Source organism: Chenopodium quinoa, unplaced genomic scaffold (assembly GCF_001683475.1).
Source record: "Chenopodium quinoa cultivar QQ74 unplaced genomic scaffold, ASM168347v1, whole genome shotgun sequence".
NCBI classification, from domain to species: Eukaryota; Viridiplantae; Streptophyta; class Magnoliopsida; order Caryophyllales; family Amaranthaceae; genus Chenopodium; species Chenopodium quinoa.
Window position 1 is genome coordinate 632,395 of NW_018744970.1, and position 19,373 is coordinate 651,767.

The window sequence follows — 19,373 nt, forward strand, 5'->3', positions numbered from 1 at the left end:
TCTCTCTCTAAACTATCCTTATCCTAACCTAAACCTAGAGAGATAAGCTCTCCTAAAACTAATTAGAGAGTGGAATAGATAGTAATTGAATATTTTCTAATTACCCAAAAAAATGGGTATAAATACTAAGTTGGGAAAAATAGAAAAAGAAAAGAAAAGAAAATAAATTAAATTAAAAAGGAAAAGTAAAATAAGAAAACCAATATATAAAAATAAAAGAAATAATTAAGGGCAATTTTCAAAATAATTCTTAAAGAGGTTCCCCGCCCGGATTTGTTCCAAAGACTCAAGGTGAAAATTCCTATTCACAACCTTCTTCTTCTAGGACTAATTTGGAGAAAATAATTGAAAATCAAACCAAGTTGTTGAATATTTACATGGCCGTTAGTGACAAGAAATTCAATGAGATGATGACCCATAAAAAAATGCTCGAAAACCAAAATTCTCAACTTGCTAATGCTTTGAAAGACCAAGCAAGCCCTTCTTATTTACCTTCCCAAGGCCTAGATCCCAAGAAAAACGTGAATGCTATTGTTACAAGGAGTGGTAAGGTTCTTAAGGAGATCTTGCCTAGGAAGAGTGAAGACAAGGAGGTCCCCAAGAAAGTTTTGGTTGAGAACGAGGGAGATAGAGCATCTTTAGATGAGGTTGTGCTTGAGACACCTAGAGAGGTGTGAGTAGAGAAAGAGATTGTGAAACCCAAGCTCCCTTATCCCCAAAAATTCATGAGACACAAATTGGATGAGTAATTTGGGAGGTTTATTGATATGCTCAAACAACTTCACGTTTCTCAACCTCTCACCGATGTAATCAACCAAATGCCTAACTATGCCAAATTCCTCAAAGACATTTTGAGTGGGAAAAGGACTTGTGATGTTGTGGAGACTATCAACTTGACTGAGAATTGTAGTGAGATCATCATGAACAAAATGCCACCTGTTTCGGGGTTTTCTGATGTCCTGCGGGAGAGTTACAATTTCGAGACTGGAACCGGACGCCTGTACCTGCAAAACAAACGGATGCTCCGGATGGTTGGAGATCCGCCTCCGACGGTCAAGTTAGTACTTGATTAAGGAGTAATTAATGCGGAAATTAAAGTGATTGGGTCTCTCTACGTGAGAGTGTTGAATGTGTGTAATCTGCGTTTTTAGCGTGTTCTCTCCCTTAATGAGGATTAAGGGAGGTATTTATAACCTCGGGAAACGTGTCAATCTAGGTTTAGGTTAACCTTGGGCTGATTGGGCTTCCCTCGGAAGTTGGGCCTAGGTGACCGGTTATCCCAGGTGTCATGGGAAGGACACGTGTCGTGTCGTAATTGGTCCATGGTGGACGGATCATTGCTTGACACGTGGGAGGCTCCTATTGGCCTATGTGACGGACACATGGCGGAACCTGATTGGTCCACTTGTCAGATGGTGATTGGTGGGAGCAAAATCCCCTAATCATTTGCCCCTCACAGGTGGCACGTGACTGGTCACGTGTTACCTGTGACAGGTGTCGCACTGTAACAGGCAACGGCCTGCTACAGGTGTCACTCGGTGAAAGGCCGAGAGATTCTCCCGCCCAAATTATGAATTCTGGAAGTGACCCTTCGCCTTCTCACTTTGCCTATATAAAGGAGTGTTGACTTCGGTCATTTTCACACTTGAGAACTTTGTGAGAGAACATTCAGACCCCTGAACTTGCTCTGACATTTTGGACCCTTTCTGCCTACCGCCTGCTCTGACAAGCCGACTGCGAAGGATTTTTAGAACTTCATCAATCGTCACTCGTTTAGGTAACTGTCGGCTCTCTTACTCTTAATTTTCTCTTTATTCTTTTTTGAAATGGCACCACGGAAGCACACGACACGACCTAGGTTAGTGATCAGCCGGTCACCGGGGACGGCTGAATCTAGGACTAGGAGTGTCGCCTGCCCTTTTCCGGACCCATCTTTGCCCTTTATACAAAGTCCGACTGTATCTGTGTCTATGCAGAGCATGATGGCCAGGACAAAAAAGACTGCCAGGATCTCAAACTCAGACGGCTCCTCCCACAGGGTGCCGATTAGTGAAACATCTGACCAGGCGCCAGATGTGGGGTTAAACAAAGCGGCTTGAAAGCCGACAGTTCTGAGGGAGGAGTCAAAGTGACCCCTTCCCATTTTACAGTTGACAATTCTTCATTCTCTCCTGCTCCTTTTAAAAGAGAGGAGGCGGGCCCCTCCGGGAGAGGGGAAGAGTCGTCCTCTTTGGACTCGTCAGAGGACGATTCCGAGTCTAGCTCTTCTGGCCATGCTTCTCTGGACACAGAAGAGAAAAACAGTCGCCTGCAAGAGGCGAGGCTTTCTCACGCAGTTGAGAAGGGGGACGATTGGGCGGAGCCATCCGCCTCTCACCGAGAGCAAAATACCCCCTACTACTGCACGGTACCTCGGGGCCGGATCACAGCCATGCAAGAGAAAGTGGAGAGCTTTATCGCAAACCACACAATGGGCCCCGGCTTTTTAGTGTTCGTGCTGGATCCAAAAGACACAGTCGTCTGGCCGGCTGGTACCAGTTATGATGGCGCCTGCTTTGGCTGCAACGAGGCGGCCATCAAGGCTGGGCTGCGCTTCCCACTACATCCGCTTGTTCAGCGGATCTTGGATGGGTATGAGTTGGGGTTATGGCAGTTAGGCCCGAACTCCTGGGTCAACGTACTCGGCTATGTGGCCGGGTGCGAAATGCACGGGGTGGAGCCGAGCTTCGAGGCTTTCGCCCACATGAACTACCTCAGCCGGACCCATAAGGCAGGCGGTATCGGCTGGTATCAATTGACGAGCCACAGGGGCTACCTCATGACGAGAGGTAAAGCAAACAAATGGAAGGACTAGCGGAGCACCTTCCTCATCATTGAGAGTTCAGACACAGAGCTGAACAAGCGCTTCAACAGGTGGAACAGGAATCCGCCCCTTCTTGCAGGCGGCCGCAGCATGCCGCATGTTCCCCCCAAGGCTAAGAAAGAGATCCTAGATAAAGGACTCTTCAAAGTAGAGTCGAAGGTGAACTCTACTTCAGGGGTACGAGAGCAAGTACCCCTGCACTGCGTCCCGAGCTTCAAATGGCACTACGACGAGTACTTTTTGGCCGCCTGTGGCCTCAGCAGTCGGTGCTCAAGAGGTAGCCGGCCTGTCGAATACTCTGTTGTTCCATTCATTTCTTGTTATGACTTTTATTAACTTTGCTATTTGTTTTTGCAGCGGACGCCATGAGCAAAATTACCGCCTCCAAGACTGCGGCGGCCATGTTGCGGGCCTCCATCATGCAACAGTCTTCAACCGACTCCCCCGACAAGGGGGCACCCTTGGTGGGCTTCGAACCTTTCACCCTCTTTTTGGAGTTGTGTTTATGTATATACTGACTCTTTTCTTCTTTTTAGACGGGCGCTCCAAGAGCTTCTTCTTCCCAACAGCCGGACCCCAAGGCCCGGAGGACGACTGTTGCGAGCTCTCCTGGTTCTGCCAGGAAACATGCGGCGGCTGAGAAACAACCGACCACTCCTTCTAAAACTCCAATTGGGCCGCCTAGAAGTATGAAGCTGTCTTTGTGAATTTAGACTTGTTCCCTTCTTTACTAGGTCTAACTCGTTTGTTTATGGTTGATGCAGCCGGCCCTCAGGAGCCTGACTTGGTCGAGGTGGCCAAGTCTATGATCAAGGCCGTTCCTCCGGCTGAAAGGGAGGCGGTCAGGGGTGTCGGCACCCTTGACCTGGACGGGATTGCAGGGGTCCTTGCTGAGGTATACTTAGCATATTTTTGAGTATTTGAATTCCAGGACGCCTGTTTTCTTTTTTGTTTGGAAACTGACGCCTGTTCCCCTTTTTACTTAGGCCCTGCTCCGAGTGAACGGCCTTCGCAAGCCGCTTGACCGGAAGAACAAAGAGGTAAAGGCTGCAAAAGCTATGGCCGCCTCTGACTGTGATAAGGCAATGTTTCAAATTGCCCAAAATGAAGTTCTGACCATTGATATTCTTTATTATCAGGCGCTGGCTACTGCCGCTATCCGGGCTCAGTTAGAGGCGGCCCAGAAGAGGAATAGCGAGCTGGAGGCGACCATCAACAACCTCAATGCCGAGCTGAGACCTCTTCGCCAAAAGATGTCCTCATACGAAACCTTGGAGAAATCCTTGGCGAGCGTAAAGGTACGCCTGGTGACCCAGGAGAAGAGTCTTACTCAGGAGCTCTCGGAAAAGGCCGAGCAAGAAAAGAAAGAGCTGGTCCGGGAGATGATGGAAGACTCTGCTCAAATCCAGCGCATGACTTGGGGCCGCCTCTTCCCCAATGCCGACTTTGCCTCATGGGAAAAAACGTACCGCTAGTGTTCTGATACATATAATCAAGAGATCCTGGCGGCTGCTGAGGAAGAAGCGTTGGAGGAAGCGTTGGAGGAGGAGGAGCAGTCGGTAGTGGCGCTTGTGCCGCTTGGGGGTAATGCATCAAAGAAGGATGCAGCTGAAGCCGAGTCCAGCAAGAAGAGTGCTGACCAGGCGGCAGCTGCTAATATTGAAGATCTGCCCCCTTCTTAAGCTTTATGTCTTCTTGTCACGGCCTGCGTGCCGTTTGTTTTGTATTTACCCGGCCAGGGGGCCGGGGCTCTGAATATTTTGCCGGTCTTTAATGACCGGCTTCTTTTTAATGAATTTTTTGTTTTGCTTCAAATTTGTTCAAGTATTGAATATTCTGATATCCAATTGTACACTATACCGACTGTTTTACATGGCCGATAGTTGCAGACAGGTACGGATAGTTAGTCACGCCGCCTATGCCCCTGGACGACTGGTTGTCTGTTTCCAGGCTAGACGATCAGTCGGCCATTTATCCAATCGGTATTCGAACCATTTTAAAGACTGGATCCCCTTTAGGCAGGCGGTCCTGTCATTTGTAAAATTAACCTAGGAAAGTGGTTTGACCAAGTAAACATGATTGTTACCTAGTCGCCAAGTAACTGAGTAGTAGAGGTATCAAGCGGTGGGTATCGGTTGTTCCCCTTTATTCGCCAATGTTTGTTGCCTTTTAACTCATAGGTTGTTAACCTAGCAAGAGTAGTGGTTGAGAGCCCCTGTTTGCTAAAAACAGGCGGACGACTCATACCTTTTAGGCTCCATACTAAGTTTGAGAGAGTGACTATGAGTTAACTTTGGTGTTACTCAATCGCCGTCACTCCTGCTTGAGTAGTAAAGGTACCAGGCGGCGGAGGCCGACTGAACCTTTTGATTCGCCAATGTTTGTTGGCTATTAACTCAAGAGGTACCCCCTGCATTTATCCCAAGTAATACAGGCGGTCATCTGACTCAGATGTCAACTGCTACCACTGGTTTGGTTAGTGATAGAGTTATCCTTGTCTCAAAAACGGCTACGTGGTTGCCCTTGGGGGCAGTCGTATAGGTGCCGTGTATTTAGTTTATAGAGCAATGTTCCACCCAAAAGGAAGCTGCTCTCTACGACGAATTTCATCTGGAGGGATGCCGCCGGACGCCTGCTATGATGTTGGGACAGGTCGTATTAGTTTTGAAGATTTGATCAGTTGGCTTGGCGCCTGGTCTGATCATTCGGCCTGTGGCCTTGGTTAGTTCTTGGTGAACGTAGGTGCTAAGTAAAAGGAGGGTAGCCGCCTGTTAGGCACAGGGTCGGCCAGGCCCTGATCATTTTTAGTTTAGGGGGGTGGCCGTGTGTTTAGAACCAGTCGACCCTCTTTTATGGAGAGTAGTCGACTATATGTCCAGACGGCATGCCCCTATGAAAGAGTAAAACTCAATGGAGAGTAGCCGACTGTAAAGGTACAGACGGCATGCCCCTCTGAAGATAGAGTAAAATACTCTATGGAGAGTAGCCGACTGTAAAGGTACAGACGGCATGCCCCTCTGAAGATAGAGTAAAATACTCAATGGAGAGTAGCCGACTGTAAAGGTACATGCGGCATGCCCCTCTGAAGAGAAAATTAAACATGGAGAGTAGCCGACTGTTTGTTAGTAGGCGTGCCCCTCTTAGTACAAAATTGAATATTAAGTACACAAACTTTTATTAAGTAGCCCTTGACTATTTACATCATTCAAAAGAAATATTTCTTAAGATTATCTACATTCCAAGTTCGAGGCAACGGTTGTCCGTCTGGTGTTCCCAGACGGTAGGTACCGTCCCTGACCTCTTCACAGATTCGGTAGGGTCCTTCCCAGTTGGGAGTTAGTTTGCCAGACCCATTAGCCCTACCAACTGCTTCCATTTTTCTAAGTACAAAGTCCCCCACTTTGAGTGGACGCCTGTGTACTTTTTTGTTGTATGATCTAGTCATTCTCAGGCGGTAAATTTCATGGCACAAGACAGCATTGCCTCTCCTTTCAGGAAGTGAGTCTAATGCCAGGCGCATGGCTTCCCAGTTTGCCTCTTCGTCATATAGCATTACTCGAAGAGTCGGCTCGTAGTGTTCTATTGGAAGAACAGCTTCCGCACCATAAGTTAGGAGGAATGGAGTTTCTCCAGTCGCCCCTTTTTCAGTCGTCCTAATGGCCCAGAGAACATGTGGTAATTCATCCGCCCTAGGCCGCCTGGACGGTCGATAGATGCAAAGTAGTGTGCAATTCCTTGGTCACCCAACCAGCTTTTGAGAACAGGCGTCTCAAATTGGGGACCATTATCAAATTGGGGACCAAATTTCTCCACTAAGGGATACCTCAACTCGGCATTTTTCAGTACATGACTGACAAAGTAGACCGGGAGCTAACAGCCGTCTCTTTCAGCAAGGAGAACAGCGCTTAACGCATGATCAGAGACGGCCAGGTACATGTAGAGTACTTCTTTGGGCAAAGGGCTGACCAGCCTCGGCAAGGAATGCAAGTGAACTTTCAATTTCTGGAAGGCCGCCTCAGCATCCGGCCCCTATTCAAACCTTGCCTTTTTCTTAATTGCCTGGAAAAAGTATATGCATTTGTCGCCTGATCGGCTTAGAAATCTTCCCAAGGCCGCCAGACAACCTGTTAACTTCTGAACCTCTCGGATGGTACGAGGCGACTGCATGTCAATGACCGCCTGCACCTTCTCAGGGTTTGCCTCTATTCCTCTCTAATTGATAAGGAATCCAAGAAATTTCCCAGACTCAACTCCAAAGACACATTTCTTGGGATTGAGCATGACATGGTGCCGCCTGAGTGTGGCGAAAGTTTCTCGAAGGTCCGACAGATGATCTTTTTGAAGTTTTGACTTGACAATCATATCATCAATATATGCCTCGACATTTCTCCCAATTTGATCAAAGAACACCGTGTTTATCATTCGCTGGAAAGTGGTCAGGGCATTCTTAAGACCAAACGGCATGACCGTGTAACAGTATAACCCCTGATCAGTGACGAAGGCCGTCTTCTCCTGATCTTTCTTCCATAAAGGAATTTGATGGAAACCAGAGTAGGCGTCCATAAAGCTCATCAAAGCATGGCCGGCTGTTGAGTCGACCAGGTTATCAATTTTAGGCAGAGGGTAACTGTCTTTGGGGCACGCCTTGTTTAATTCTGTGTAGTCTACACACATTCGCCAGGTGCCATTCGGCTTTTTAACAAGCACCACATTTGCAACCCAGTCTGGGAAGTAACATTTCCAAATGAACCCTGCATCAAGTAATTTTTTAACTTTGGCGGCTGCCGCCTGACTTCTTTCTTCGCCATGGTTCCGCTTCTTCTGTCGTACCGGCTTCTTTTTCGGATCCACGGCTAGTTTATGTACCGCCAGATCAGGACTAATGCCTGGCATTTCATGGACTTCGAATGCAAACATGTCCTTGTATTCTTTCAATAGTTTGTGAAATTCGTCACCCAGGACTCTTAGAGCAGTCGTCCCAACTTTGACTGTTCGGTCAGGACGCGATTCGTCTAAGATCAGGTCCGTATGCTCACCAGCCGGCTGAGGGCGGAATTCATCCGACCGCTCCTCTGCCAATGATTGCTATTTTCTGTCTTTTCTTGCGGCCCCTGCCTGGGATGCCTTTCTCTTCTTGCCGCCTGCTTCTTAAACAGGCGCACTCTCCTTGACATTGTCAAGGTCTATTTTTCCACCACTCGACCCAGTGGCCATAACAGTGGGCTTGACATCCGAGAGATAGCACTCTCGGGCCATCCTCTGATCTCCCCTTAGGGACCCGACTGTTCCATTATCCCTCTCAAACTTGAGCAACATAAGAGATGGGATTATAACAGCCTTGGAATTATTCAGGGTTGGTCGTCCCAGAATCATGTTGTAGGCCGAGAGTTCTTTTACTACCAGGAACCGGACTACCATGTGTCGTCCTTCCCCTTTTTCGCCCAGGCGGATGGGTACATCCACTCGTCCCACTGGGTGGACGACTCCTCCTCCAAACCCTACTAAAGGGTGGGATGCCGGATGTATGCAATCAGTCTGATATTTTAGTTTTGACAGACATTTGCTACTGATGAGATCTGAGGAGCTTCCGGTATCTATGAGGATTCGGCCAACTCTCTGGTTGGCCACTTTACATTCAATAACGATAGGGTCGTCATGCAGCCCCCTTACCCCTCCTAGATCTTCTGCAGTGATGACAATCTCAGGAAATGAATATTTGGAGGGCCGTTCTTGGTGAACGGAATTTACATCTAACCGTCTGATATTGTCTTTGTTGCCCCTAATAGTGGGGCCGCCTCCTGAGAAGCCGCCTGCAATGGTGTAGACGACTGCATCATCTGTATCGGAGCTGTCGTCCTGTTGATTCTTTTTGGCCGACTGCTTTTTTGAGGAAGTGTTCCCCGTAGATTTCTTGACATAAGTGTCAAGATCACCTTGCTCAGCCAGGCGGTCCAGATACCGCATGAGACTGATGCATTCATTGGTGTGATGACCAACATCTTCATGATAAGCACAGAATTTATCTTGGTTCCGGTTGTTTGCAGAACCCTTCATGGGGACCGGCTTCTCAATTGAGATCCGTCCCTTGATTTCCTTTAGGATAAACTGGCTATCCTTGTGAAACGCATACTTTGGGGAGTATGGTTTGAATTCTTTTTTCTTTTTCTGGGCCGGCTGTTTAAAGGAATCAGCCGCCCAGACCTCTTTTCACTTCTCGTCTTTGTTTGACGACTGTTTCTCTCGTCCTTCTCTTTTGTCGGACCTTTTCCCGTCTAACTGTTTTACCGTACTACAAAGATCAGTCGCCTGTATATAGGCTTCCGCTTCAATCAAGGCCTCTTGAAGAGTCGCCACCCTCTTTCGGACCAAATCAAATTTGAAGGTCGACCCGTCTTTGTGACCCCTGAACAAGTCAGTATAGGCTACTTCATCCGGTAACCCTTGAATCTGTATTCTCATCAGGTTAAACCGCCTGATGTAAGAACGAAGCCCCTCCTTCTCGCCCTGCTGAATTGTTCCTAAATCAAGGGTCGTCTTCTTCGCAGGGATGTTCATGGCGAAGTTGGAGGTGAATAAGTAAGCAAGCGTCCTGAAGTTATTTACACAACCAGTCGGCAGGTTGCCGAACCATTGTTGTGCGATTCCTTTGAGAGTCGCTGGGAAACACTTGCACCAAGTGGGATCATCCAACCCTTGAAGGTACATCAGGTTGGTGAATGCCATCAGATGGTCTTCTGGGTTAGTAGTGCCGTCATAGGCGCCTACTAATACATTTTTCACTTTGGTCGGCTGAGCGGCTTCAGTAATTTCCTTGGAGAAGGCCGACGGCTGTTCACCAAGTCTAAGCAACCGTAGCTGCCAGTCCATAGGTTGGACGTTTTTTGCTGCATGTCCACCAAACGGAGGTGGCTGTAAAAAATACTGTTGTTGCGGTACAAACGGTAAGTTTGGTACCGCCTGGTCGCTGTGAAAGCCGGACTGACGAGAGGTGCCGCCTGACTGACTCTCACGATACGACTGAGTATGCCTCATTGAGGCATTTCGCAGACTGTCTTGGAAGTTTGAAGTAGAGGCCGACTTTGACAATCGGTCACTCTTCTTCTGCTCTAGCAGTAGCCGAGCGTCTGTGTATGTTTTCCTCGACCCGTCCGCCTGAATATGACGAACAGGTTCCTAGTTCCTGGAGTAGGAAAACGGTATTTTGTGAAATCAAGGGCAGTCTGCTCCCGCTTCCTAGATTTAGGATGAGGAGTCGCCTCTCGCCCTTGAACTGGCTTCCTCTTCTGTGAAGTGGAGGGTTTCTTAGCCGACTGCTCCTTGTCCAGAGCAGGCGGATTCTTGTTGATCAACTCTTGAATTTCTCCCTTGAAGTCCCTCATGAAGGTCATGAGTTCGTTCCTTGTGATGGGAGCAGACCCATCAGTCGGCTGCTGCCGAACAGGCAGTGCGCCTGCTGGCTCACTTCCAGTTTGAAGATGTTCCCGTTCCCTCCTTTCGGTATGACGGGTACGTCGGCCCTTAGGGTCCCGTCTGAAGCTGTGTGAACTTCAACTTCAAATTCATTCTCAGTATCGTGGTCCGACTGAACTAGAGGGTCGTCCAGGGGACGTCTCTCTTCAGGAGTCGGTACAAACGTGGATGCCATCTCAGAAGTACTCTCCCCACAGACGGCGCCAAATGTTTCGGGGTTTTCTGATGTCCTGCGGGAGAGTTACAATTCCGAGACTGGAACCGGACGCATGTACCTGCAAAACAACGGAGACTCCTTGTGGTGGGAGCTCCGCCTCCAACGATCAAGTTAGTACTTGTTTAAGGAGTAATTAATGCGGAAATTAAAGTGATTGGGTCTCTATAGGTGAGAGTGTTTAATGTAGGTAATCTGCTTTTTTAGCGTGATCAGCCTGTAATCTCCCTTAATGAGGATTAAGGGAGGTATTTATAACCTCGGGAAACGTGTCAATCTAGGTTTAGGTTAACCTTGGGCTGATTGGGCTTCCCTCGGAAGTGGGCCTAGGTGACCGGTTATCCCAGGTGTCATGGGAAGGACACGTGTCGTGTCGTAATTGGTCCATGGTGGACGGATCATTGCTTGACACGTGGCAGGCTCCTATTGGCCCATTGACGGACACATGGCGGAACCTTATTGGTCCACTTGTCAGATGGTGATTGGTGGGAGCAAAATCCCCTAATCACCACCCAAGTTGAAAGACCCTGGAAACTTCTCTATCCCTTGTGCTATTAACAAGATGCAAATTGATAATGCCCTATGTGACTTAGGAGCTAGTGTAAGCCTAATGCCATATTCGGTTTATCAAAGACTTGATCTAGGGGAACTCTTACCTTCTAACATTACCTTGCAACTAGCTGATAGGTCAATCAAGTTTCCAAAAGGTAAAGTGGAAGATGTTCCATTGAGGGTTGGGAAGTTTGTGATCCCGGTGGATTTTGTTGTACTTGAAATGGATGAAGATGCTACCATTCCTATCCTTCTAGGTAGACCCTTTCTTGCTACCTCGGGTGCTATGATAGATGTCAAGAGTGCAAAGATTTCGCTTAAGGTAGGAGATGAGGTCATAGAGTTCGATTTGAATGAAAGCATGAAATATCCATGTTCTTCCCTAGAAAATTGCATGATGATTGACTCTCTTGATCATGTTGTGTCTTCCATGCATGAGCACTTTCTCACCTCTAACGATGCTCTTGAGAATTTTTTGTTGAGCAAAGATAAGCTAGACGCACCATGCAAGGAGATCGCATTGTATGAGGAATTGCTTAATGGAAGCATGGAGGAAGTGGATGAACAAATGTGCTTAAAGATCTCAAGCCAAGAAGCTTTGCAAGCGGGCGCAACAAAAGAAGGTAAAGGTGTGCCTATGGTAGAGCTCAAACCTCTACCATCACACCTAAGGTATGAATTCTTAGGCCCAAATTCCACTTACCCCGTAATTGTTAGTGCATCCTTGAGTGAAAGCCAAGCTCAAGCGTTATGTTATGTCTTGAGAAAGCACCAAGGTGCTTTGGGCTATACTATTAATGATCTTAAGGGTATAAGCCCCGCTTTGTGTACACACCACATAACGTTTAAGGAAAGCTCCCTTCCTTCTATTGAACGACAATGAAAGCTACATCCTCAAATGGGAGAGGTGGTGAAAAAAGAGTTCACCAAGCTTTTAGATGCGGGAATCATATTCCCCATCTCAAGCTCTAGGTGGGTCTCTCCCATTCATGTCGTTCCTTAGAAGGGGGGTATGACCGTAGTCAAGAATGAGAGAGGTGAGCTCATTCCAACTAGGAGGTCACCGGTTGAAGGTTGTGTATAGACTATAGACGTCTAAATACATCCACCAAGAAGGATCACTTTCCCCTTCAATTAATTGATCAAATGTTAGAGAGACTAACAAGGCACAAGTTCCATTGCTTCCTTGATGGCTATTCGGGATTTTTCCAAATCCCAATCCACCCCGAAGATCAAGAGAAGACAACATTTACATGCCCCTATGAGAACTTTGCTTATAGGAGAATGCCTTTTGGCCTTTGTAATGCCCCCGCAACTTTCCAAAGGTGCATGATGAGCATTTTTGGAGACATGTTGGAGGAAGAAATGGAGGTGTTTATGGATGATTTCTCCGTAGGTGGGGTTTCATTTGAAGATTGCCTTGTGAATCTTGAGAAATTTTTGGCAAGGTGTGTGAAAGTTAATCTTGTTTTGAATTGGAAGAAGTGCCACTTCATGGTGGAGGAAGAAATAGTGCTTGGAGACAAAACCTCTCATAAAGGAATAGAGGTGGATAAGGCCAAGATCGAGGTTATTGAGAAGCTTCCACCTCCGATGAATGTCAAGGGAGTGAGATTGTTTTTGGGAATGCTGGCTTTTATAGAAGATTCATCAAGGATTTCTTACTCATTGCCAAGCCCTTTAATGATCTTCTTCAAAAAGATGTTGAGTTTGTGTTTGACGGTAAATGCTTGGAGGCATTTAATAGGTTGAAGAAGGCCCTAATCTCTACCCCCATTGTTCAAGCCCTAAGATGGGATCTACCCTTTGAATTGATGTGTGATTCTAGTGATTGGGCAATTGGAGGTGTTTTGGGACAACGTGTGAACAAGAAGCTTCATGTGATTTACTATATGTCCAAGACGCTAAATGGGGCCCAAAAGAATTACACAACAACTAAAAAAGAATTCTTGGCCATTGTTCACTCTTTTGAGAAATTCCGGTGTTATTTGTTGGGTTCCAAGACCATTGTCTTCATGGATCATGCAACTCTCAAGTATCTCTTTTCCAAGAAAGAGTCCAAGCCAAGGTTTATTCGTTGGGTGCTTGAACTACAAAATTTTGAAATAGAGATTAGGGATAAGAAGGGTGCGGAAAATGTTATGGCGGACCATCTTTCTCGCCTTGAGGGTGATCAAATTCATGATTATGGCTCTCCAATTGAAGATAGAATGCTTGATGATGTCTTGTATGCCATTAAGGTAAAGGAGCTCCCATGGTATGCCGATTTGGTGAATTTTCTAGCATGTGGGGAGTTTCCACCTTCTTTCTCCAAGAACCAACGAAAGAAACTCAAGAGGGAGGCAAGAAATTACTTGTGGGATGATCCCATGCATTTTGTATAATCGAGGGGTTGATGGCTTGCTTAGGCGTTGTGTTCCGGATGAAGAGGTTCCTAGTGTTCTAAAGATGTGCCATTCGGATCCTAGTGGTGGTCATATGGGTGTTTCCAAAACCGCTACTAAGGTTGTTCAATGTGGTTTGTGGTGGCCACATCTCTTCAAGGATTCATGGGGCTTTGTCAAGTCATGTGAGCGATGTCAAAGAGTTGGGAATATCTCCAAGAGGAATGAGATGCCTCAACAACCTATTCTTGAGTTGGATGTGTTCGATGTATGGGGGATTGACTTCATGGGACCATTCCCATCTTCATATGGGAATCAATTCATACTTGTGGTTGTGGACTATGTTTCTAAGTGGGTTGAGGCCATTGCTTCCCCAACAAATGACCACAAAGTAGTGTTGAAGTTGTTCAAAAAAATCATCTTCCCAAGGTTTGGTGTGCCTAAGACTGTGATAAGCGATAACGGTTCTCATTTTGTTCACAATGCCTTCCAAAAGACGTTGAGGAATCATGGGGTTCATCAACGCTTCGGCCTTCCATATCATCCTCAAACGAGTGGCCAAGTCGAGGTCTTCAATCGTCAAATAAAGCTTATTCTTGATAAGACGGTAGCAAGGAATAGAAAGGATTGGTCGGACAAGTTGGATGATGCTCTTTGGGCCTATAGAACGGCTTTCAAGACACCTATTGGAACCACTCCATATCGCCTTGTTTATGCACTAGTGGATAAAATCTCATTCGTAACAGGCTATTTGTAACGGGCAAAGCTTTGCCCGTTACAATTAAGATATTCGTAACGGGCAAAATAGTGTCCGTTACGAATACTTATTTATTCGTAACGGGCAAAATAGTGTCCGTTACGAATACATATTTATTCGTAGCGGACAAATTAATGCCCGTTACGAATAAATAAGTATTCGTAACGGACACTATTTTGCCCGTTACGAATACTATATTACACGTAAATGCCCAAACTTGGCCCAACTGATGAGAGGAGCCCAATACTTGGCTTTTTAGGGTTTCACCTCTTGCTCTCTCATCAGACCCTCACTCCCTCTCTCTCTCTCTCTCATCTCCTCTCCTCTCCTCTCCTCCTCGTCATTCAGCTCTTTCTCTTATTTCAAACTCAGGCCCTCTCATTTCGAGGAGCAATGAGAAGACCTCTTATCTGCTGGTTGTTGTTTTGGTGGTTAACTTGAGCAGCGATTGCGTTCATCTTGAGACGAGCAACTTGACCGGCGGCTTCATACAAGAGCTCCCAAGCGGCGTCGTTTTTGGGCAGAGGTGTAACCGGCGGTGACGGAACTCTTGGTGAATTCTAATTTGCTTTATTTTTTTTTTCTACATGCAATTTGCATTTGATTCATTTTTAGCATTTGGGGTGACATTAGGTAGTTTTGGGCATTTATGTACGAAAACACAGATGATACTGCATTTCCATTGATATAAGGATGTCATTTATCATGTTAAATACTCTTAATTCATTCCCGTAATCAATTTTTATTTTCTGTTTTTTTTTCCTGGGTTTTTTATGTAATTTTGTAGATCTACACTTGTTTTTTTTTTAAATTTAAGGAATTTAGCTTGTTGGTTTTTTTTTTTAAATCACTTTAATTGTATTTTGGTTATGTTATTTGATATGATTTTCTTGAGATTAATTGATGGGATTTCCGAGTTTTTGAGTTCGGTTATGAAATTCGGTATTTGGGATTTTTTTGGAGGAGGGGGTTGTGTTAATTGTCATTAGTTGTTCCGTTTGAATTGATGTTATGATTTCTAGTAACACCCAAAAAGTGTTACATAAAGTGGTAAAATTGTTATTATAGACAATATGTAACACTTTATTGGGTGATACTTCCGCCTATCTTACCTAAGGTCTTATGTAACACTTTGGGTAATATATGGTAACACTTTCAATAGTGATACTACAAACCCTCTTTATGTAACACTTTTTACATTTTTAGTATCATTTTTAAAGTGTTACTTTTTATTTCTTACGTAACACTTACTTATCTTTAGTAACATTTTTCAATCATATAGTACCACTTTATCCGACATTATGTATCACTTTTTAAACTAATGTAACAATTTTGTTTATTATAAGGTAACATTTTTCGATCATCTTTTGACATATAGTAAGCATTGTATTCGACATTATGTATCACTTATTCATTAATAGGTAACATTTATTATTATTATTATTATTATTATTATTATTATTATTATTATTATTATTATTATTATTATTATTATTATTATTATTATTAAATATAAAATAAAATTAACAATAAAGAATGAGAAACTAACATATATGATAGATAATAATTTGAATTGAAATAATTTCATAATTCTTTCAAAAAAAAAAATCCATACACACCAATTTTAATGTTTGGCCAAACAAGATGATAATCAAAACAAAAAGAAAATTAACTTCGATCTCTATCTAAAAAAAGTGAAAAAAAATTAAAAGAAACAAATGCTAGAATAATTGCAGCAGCAGCAACAGAGCTTCTAGCAGACATCATGTAGCAGCAAATAAAAGTGGCAGGAAGCAGTGGCAGCAAACAGCACCAGCAAGAGTCAGCAACAAAGAGCAGTAGCAGCAAAAAAACAGCAGTAGCACCAAAAAGTAGCAGAAGCAACAGCAAAAAACAACAGTAGCAGCTGCAAAACAGCAGTAACCGTAAGTGACAGCAGCAGAAAAACAAGGCTAACAATAAGAGACTGCAACAGCAGTAACAATAAGCTTAGCGGGCAGCTCCAATCTTTTCAATCCTGGGGATAAAAAACTTATTTTCTGTATCTCCCTAAACATCAACCACATACATATATGCAAGCATGCACACTTCTTATGGCGTCATATCTTGCTATAAAGTATTCATTAAAAAACAATGAAAGTATTACATGATTTTTTTACAATTGGGATTCAAAAAATTTAGATGTCAGGATTAAAGAAAAAAAAAAAAAAAGAACGACCTTTTTTTAACGAGACCTCAAGTTTACACTGTTTTTCCTTATCTGATTTTAATCCTCTTCACTTGAGTGGTTCAATTCTCCCTTTTCATCGGGTGTATACTCGTCAGTGTCTTTAGTCACCTTCTTACTTTTTTTTTTGTTTGTTTCGATCCCTTCATCCACTGTTTCAGTAGGAATCTTTAGTCGCCTTCTTACTTTTTTTTTGTTTGTTTATTTTGATCCCTTCATCGACTGTTCCAGTGTATAAAACATGAATGTAACCCCCAAATCCCTCATTCTGATTCTATTTTGTTCTATCCTTGCTTAGCTTGTCTAGCTTTCTCATAATGTCCATCTAGATCTTGATTCCTACAAAGAACACACAAGACAGTTAGTTGACGGACATCATTGATCACAAATAGATTTTTAGAGTGTCAGACCCCTAGAAATATTAGCTTGGTTATCAGAGTTTACATTGCTAATTCTAGTTCATTACTTTTTTATTGTTGTAAACAAATTTTAGTAGACTCTTGACCATAGCTATCTTCAAAGCTATTAGCAAAATGAATCTGGCTAGGGGATGCAGAAACATTTAAGTGATTGAATCATTGAATTAGGGGTAGGATAACCATTAAGAACTAATAAAAATATCGTTTGAAATAGTGTATGAATCCCTTTAACTATATGTACTATTTCATTCTGTAGATTGTCGGGAGTCAGGTCCTTGTGAAAATCCTAAAGAACAAGCATGCACCCCCCCCCCCTTTTAGAACTACTGAATTTTAAATCGAGTATGGGAAGGGCTATGGCAAGGGCATACGTAGGGATGCAGAGCTCATAAGTTTGGGTGTCAAGAACAAGCTAATAAATAATCAGGGTGATATTCAACTGCCATAATTTCCGTGGGAAAGACCAGGTAGAAAGTTTCTCATTGAAAATGTAAGAGAAAAAGACGAGCTTAAAACAAAGCTTAGAGAAAAACTACTACATTAAACAGAGGCGGCTGTAGTGGGAGATGGCACTGAACCAGCAAAAGAAACAGTTTTGCTTGACACAACTGATGAAGATGTAGTCCCAGCCACGGAAGCATAAGTCTTGCCAAAAGTTATTTTTTTGATGGGTTTTGGTGTCAGATAATTTTAGTAGCTTCTACTATAGAGTAGTTGTTATCAAACATATACAGGAGATAATATAAGGCTCTGAATACATAAAGGATTTTTGCTTGCAATGATCAGGGTATACTTCAATCTACAAGTTAATATGTCACTATATCAGTGCTTAAACTGGGATGGGTGAGTAGAGTTTTGGCGGGTCTCTAAAATTGGAGAAATTCTAAGCTATACCAAATGTATTATAGGAGTGAGGTTAGTTCTTTGAAATTTACTAGAGTGTTCAGACCTGTTTGCATCTTAATGGATTACCTAATTATCACAATGCGGCATACCTGATCATACTCCCATCACTTCGTACATGATTGTCTTAAAGGCAAGGGATCAATACATAGTCTGCCAATTAAGTTCTATCCAATTGTTCATAAATATTTATACCATTAGTTTTAGTAGAATGAATATCGAAATATACACATCAACAAGTCAAAACCTAGCAACAAAAACCCTCTTCTTAACCCCCTCAATCCTTCCATCCTTTTCAACCATCCATTCAGACAATCAAACAGAAGCAAATCAGTTCAAAAATATCAATAATCATTCATCAAAGTTAATTATAAACTGTGGATTAGCGGGAAAAAAAAAAAAGTAATATTTAACTCAAAGTTTTATGGAATAATCAATTAACTGCATTTCAACATAAATCAGGACAATAAACAAAATTAGCTCATATAATTAAGAATCTAACAAAAACATCACAAATTAGCGATATCTAACTTGCAGCAAATTCGAGCGAAAAGAGAAAATTCGATCAGTAATTACAAAATTAATATGGCAAAACTGAAAGTGACTTTCAAATCGCATGAACTCAACAAATTATCACACAATTTCTCTACTTCTATCAAAAACACAACATACAATAATAAAATTGATACCTGAAACTTTCGATTTGGGCGATTACTCAAACGAAAATTGAGCAGCAGAGAGAATTGTATCCAGCAATTCTATCGTATCAATTGGAAGCACTTCAGGCGAAAGAGAATCAAGCAGAAATGAGTAATCGAGTAATAAAAGATTCGAGCAATCAATTTGGGAGTTTCAATCAATCAATTGGAGGTATGTTAGGGTTCATCATTTCTAAGTGGGAGAAAGAATCGAGCAATATAAACCTGTAAAGTATTTATTTTGTTTTTTTTGTTTGAAACAAGTTTTTATTTTGTCACTTGTAGAGTTTTTTTTTTTTTTCTTTTTTTAAAGTAAAATACTTTGAGGAATTTTATTACTCGTAGAGTTGTAATACTTTTCCCCTCAAATAAAAAAAAAAGAGAAAAAAAAAGAGTTGTAGTACTTACAACTTAGGCTCGAATTTTTGAAGTTTTTAGGCAGAGCAGATTTCAGTAGAACAGAGCAAAGAAGAGCAGAGCAGGGCTTCCATACACTATAGAACATAACAAAGCAGATCAGCAGAGCGATTTTCAGTAGAGTAGAGTAGATTTCAACACAGTAGAGCAGAGCAAGGCAGAGTAGAGTAGAGTAACTCAAATGAACAAGGCCTTAGAGAAGGCTAAAGGCAACGAGGGTAATTTACATAGTTGTCCTTATTAGCGAACAAAACTAATTTTAGTTAATCAATTAGCAGATGAGAAGAGGAGTAATGACATGTTAGAGCTTTATAGGTTAGGGATGTTATAAAATAAGGTAACACTTCTTAGGTGTTACTATAAAATGTTATCTATTTAAAAGTGTTCCTCTATAATATTACCTATATGAAAAGTGATACTTTGTAATGTTACTTATTTTAAAAGTGTTACAATCTACAAAAATGTTACC

The 19,373-nt window shown here is 43.2% G+C and overlaps 1 long non-coding RNA gene across 1 annotated transcript; it reads right to left on the reverse strand.

Moving 5' to 3' along the window:
- Nucleotides 1–15,903: 15,903 nt before the first annotated feature.
- On the reverse strand, nucleotides 15,904–19,062 carry LOC110706464. The gene is made up of 3 exons (XR_002508346.1): nucleotides 18,479–19,062; nucleotides 16,459–16,806; nucleotides 15,904–16,146 (listed from the first exon to the last, which is right to left on the reverse strand). It is a non-coding gene; the product is annotated as an uncharacterized LOC110706464 (long non-coding RNA).
- Nucleotides 19,063–19,373: the final 311 nt, after the last annotated feature.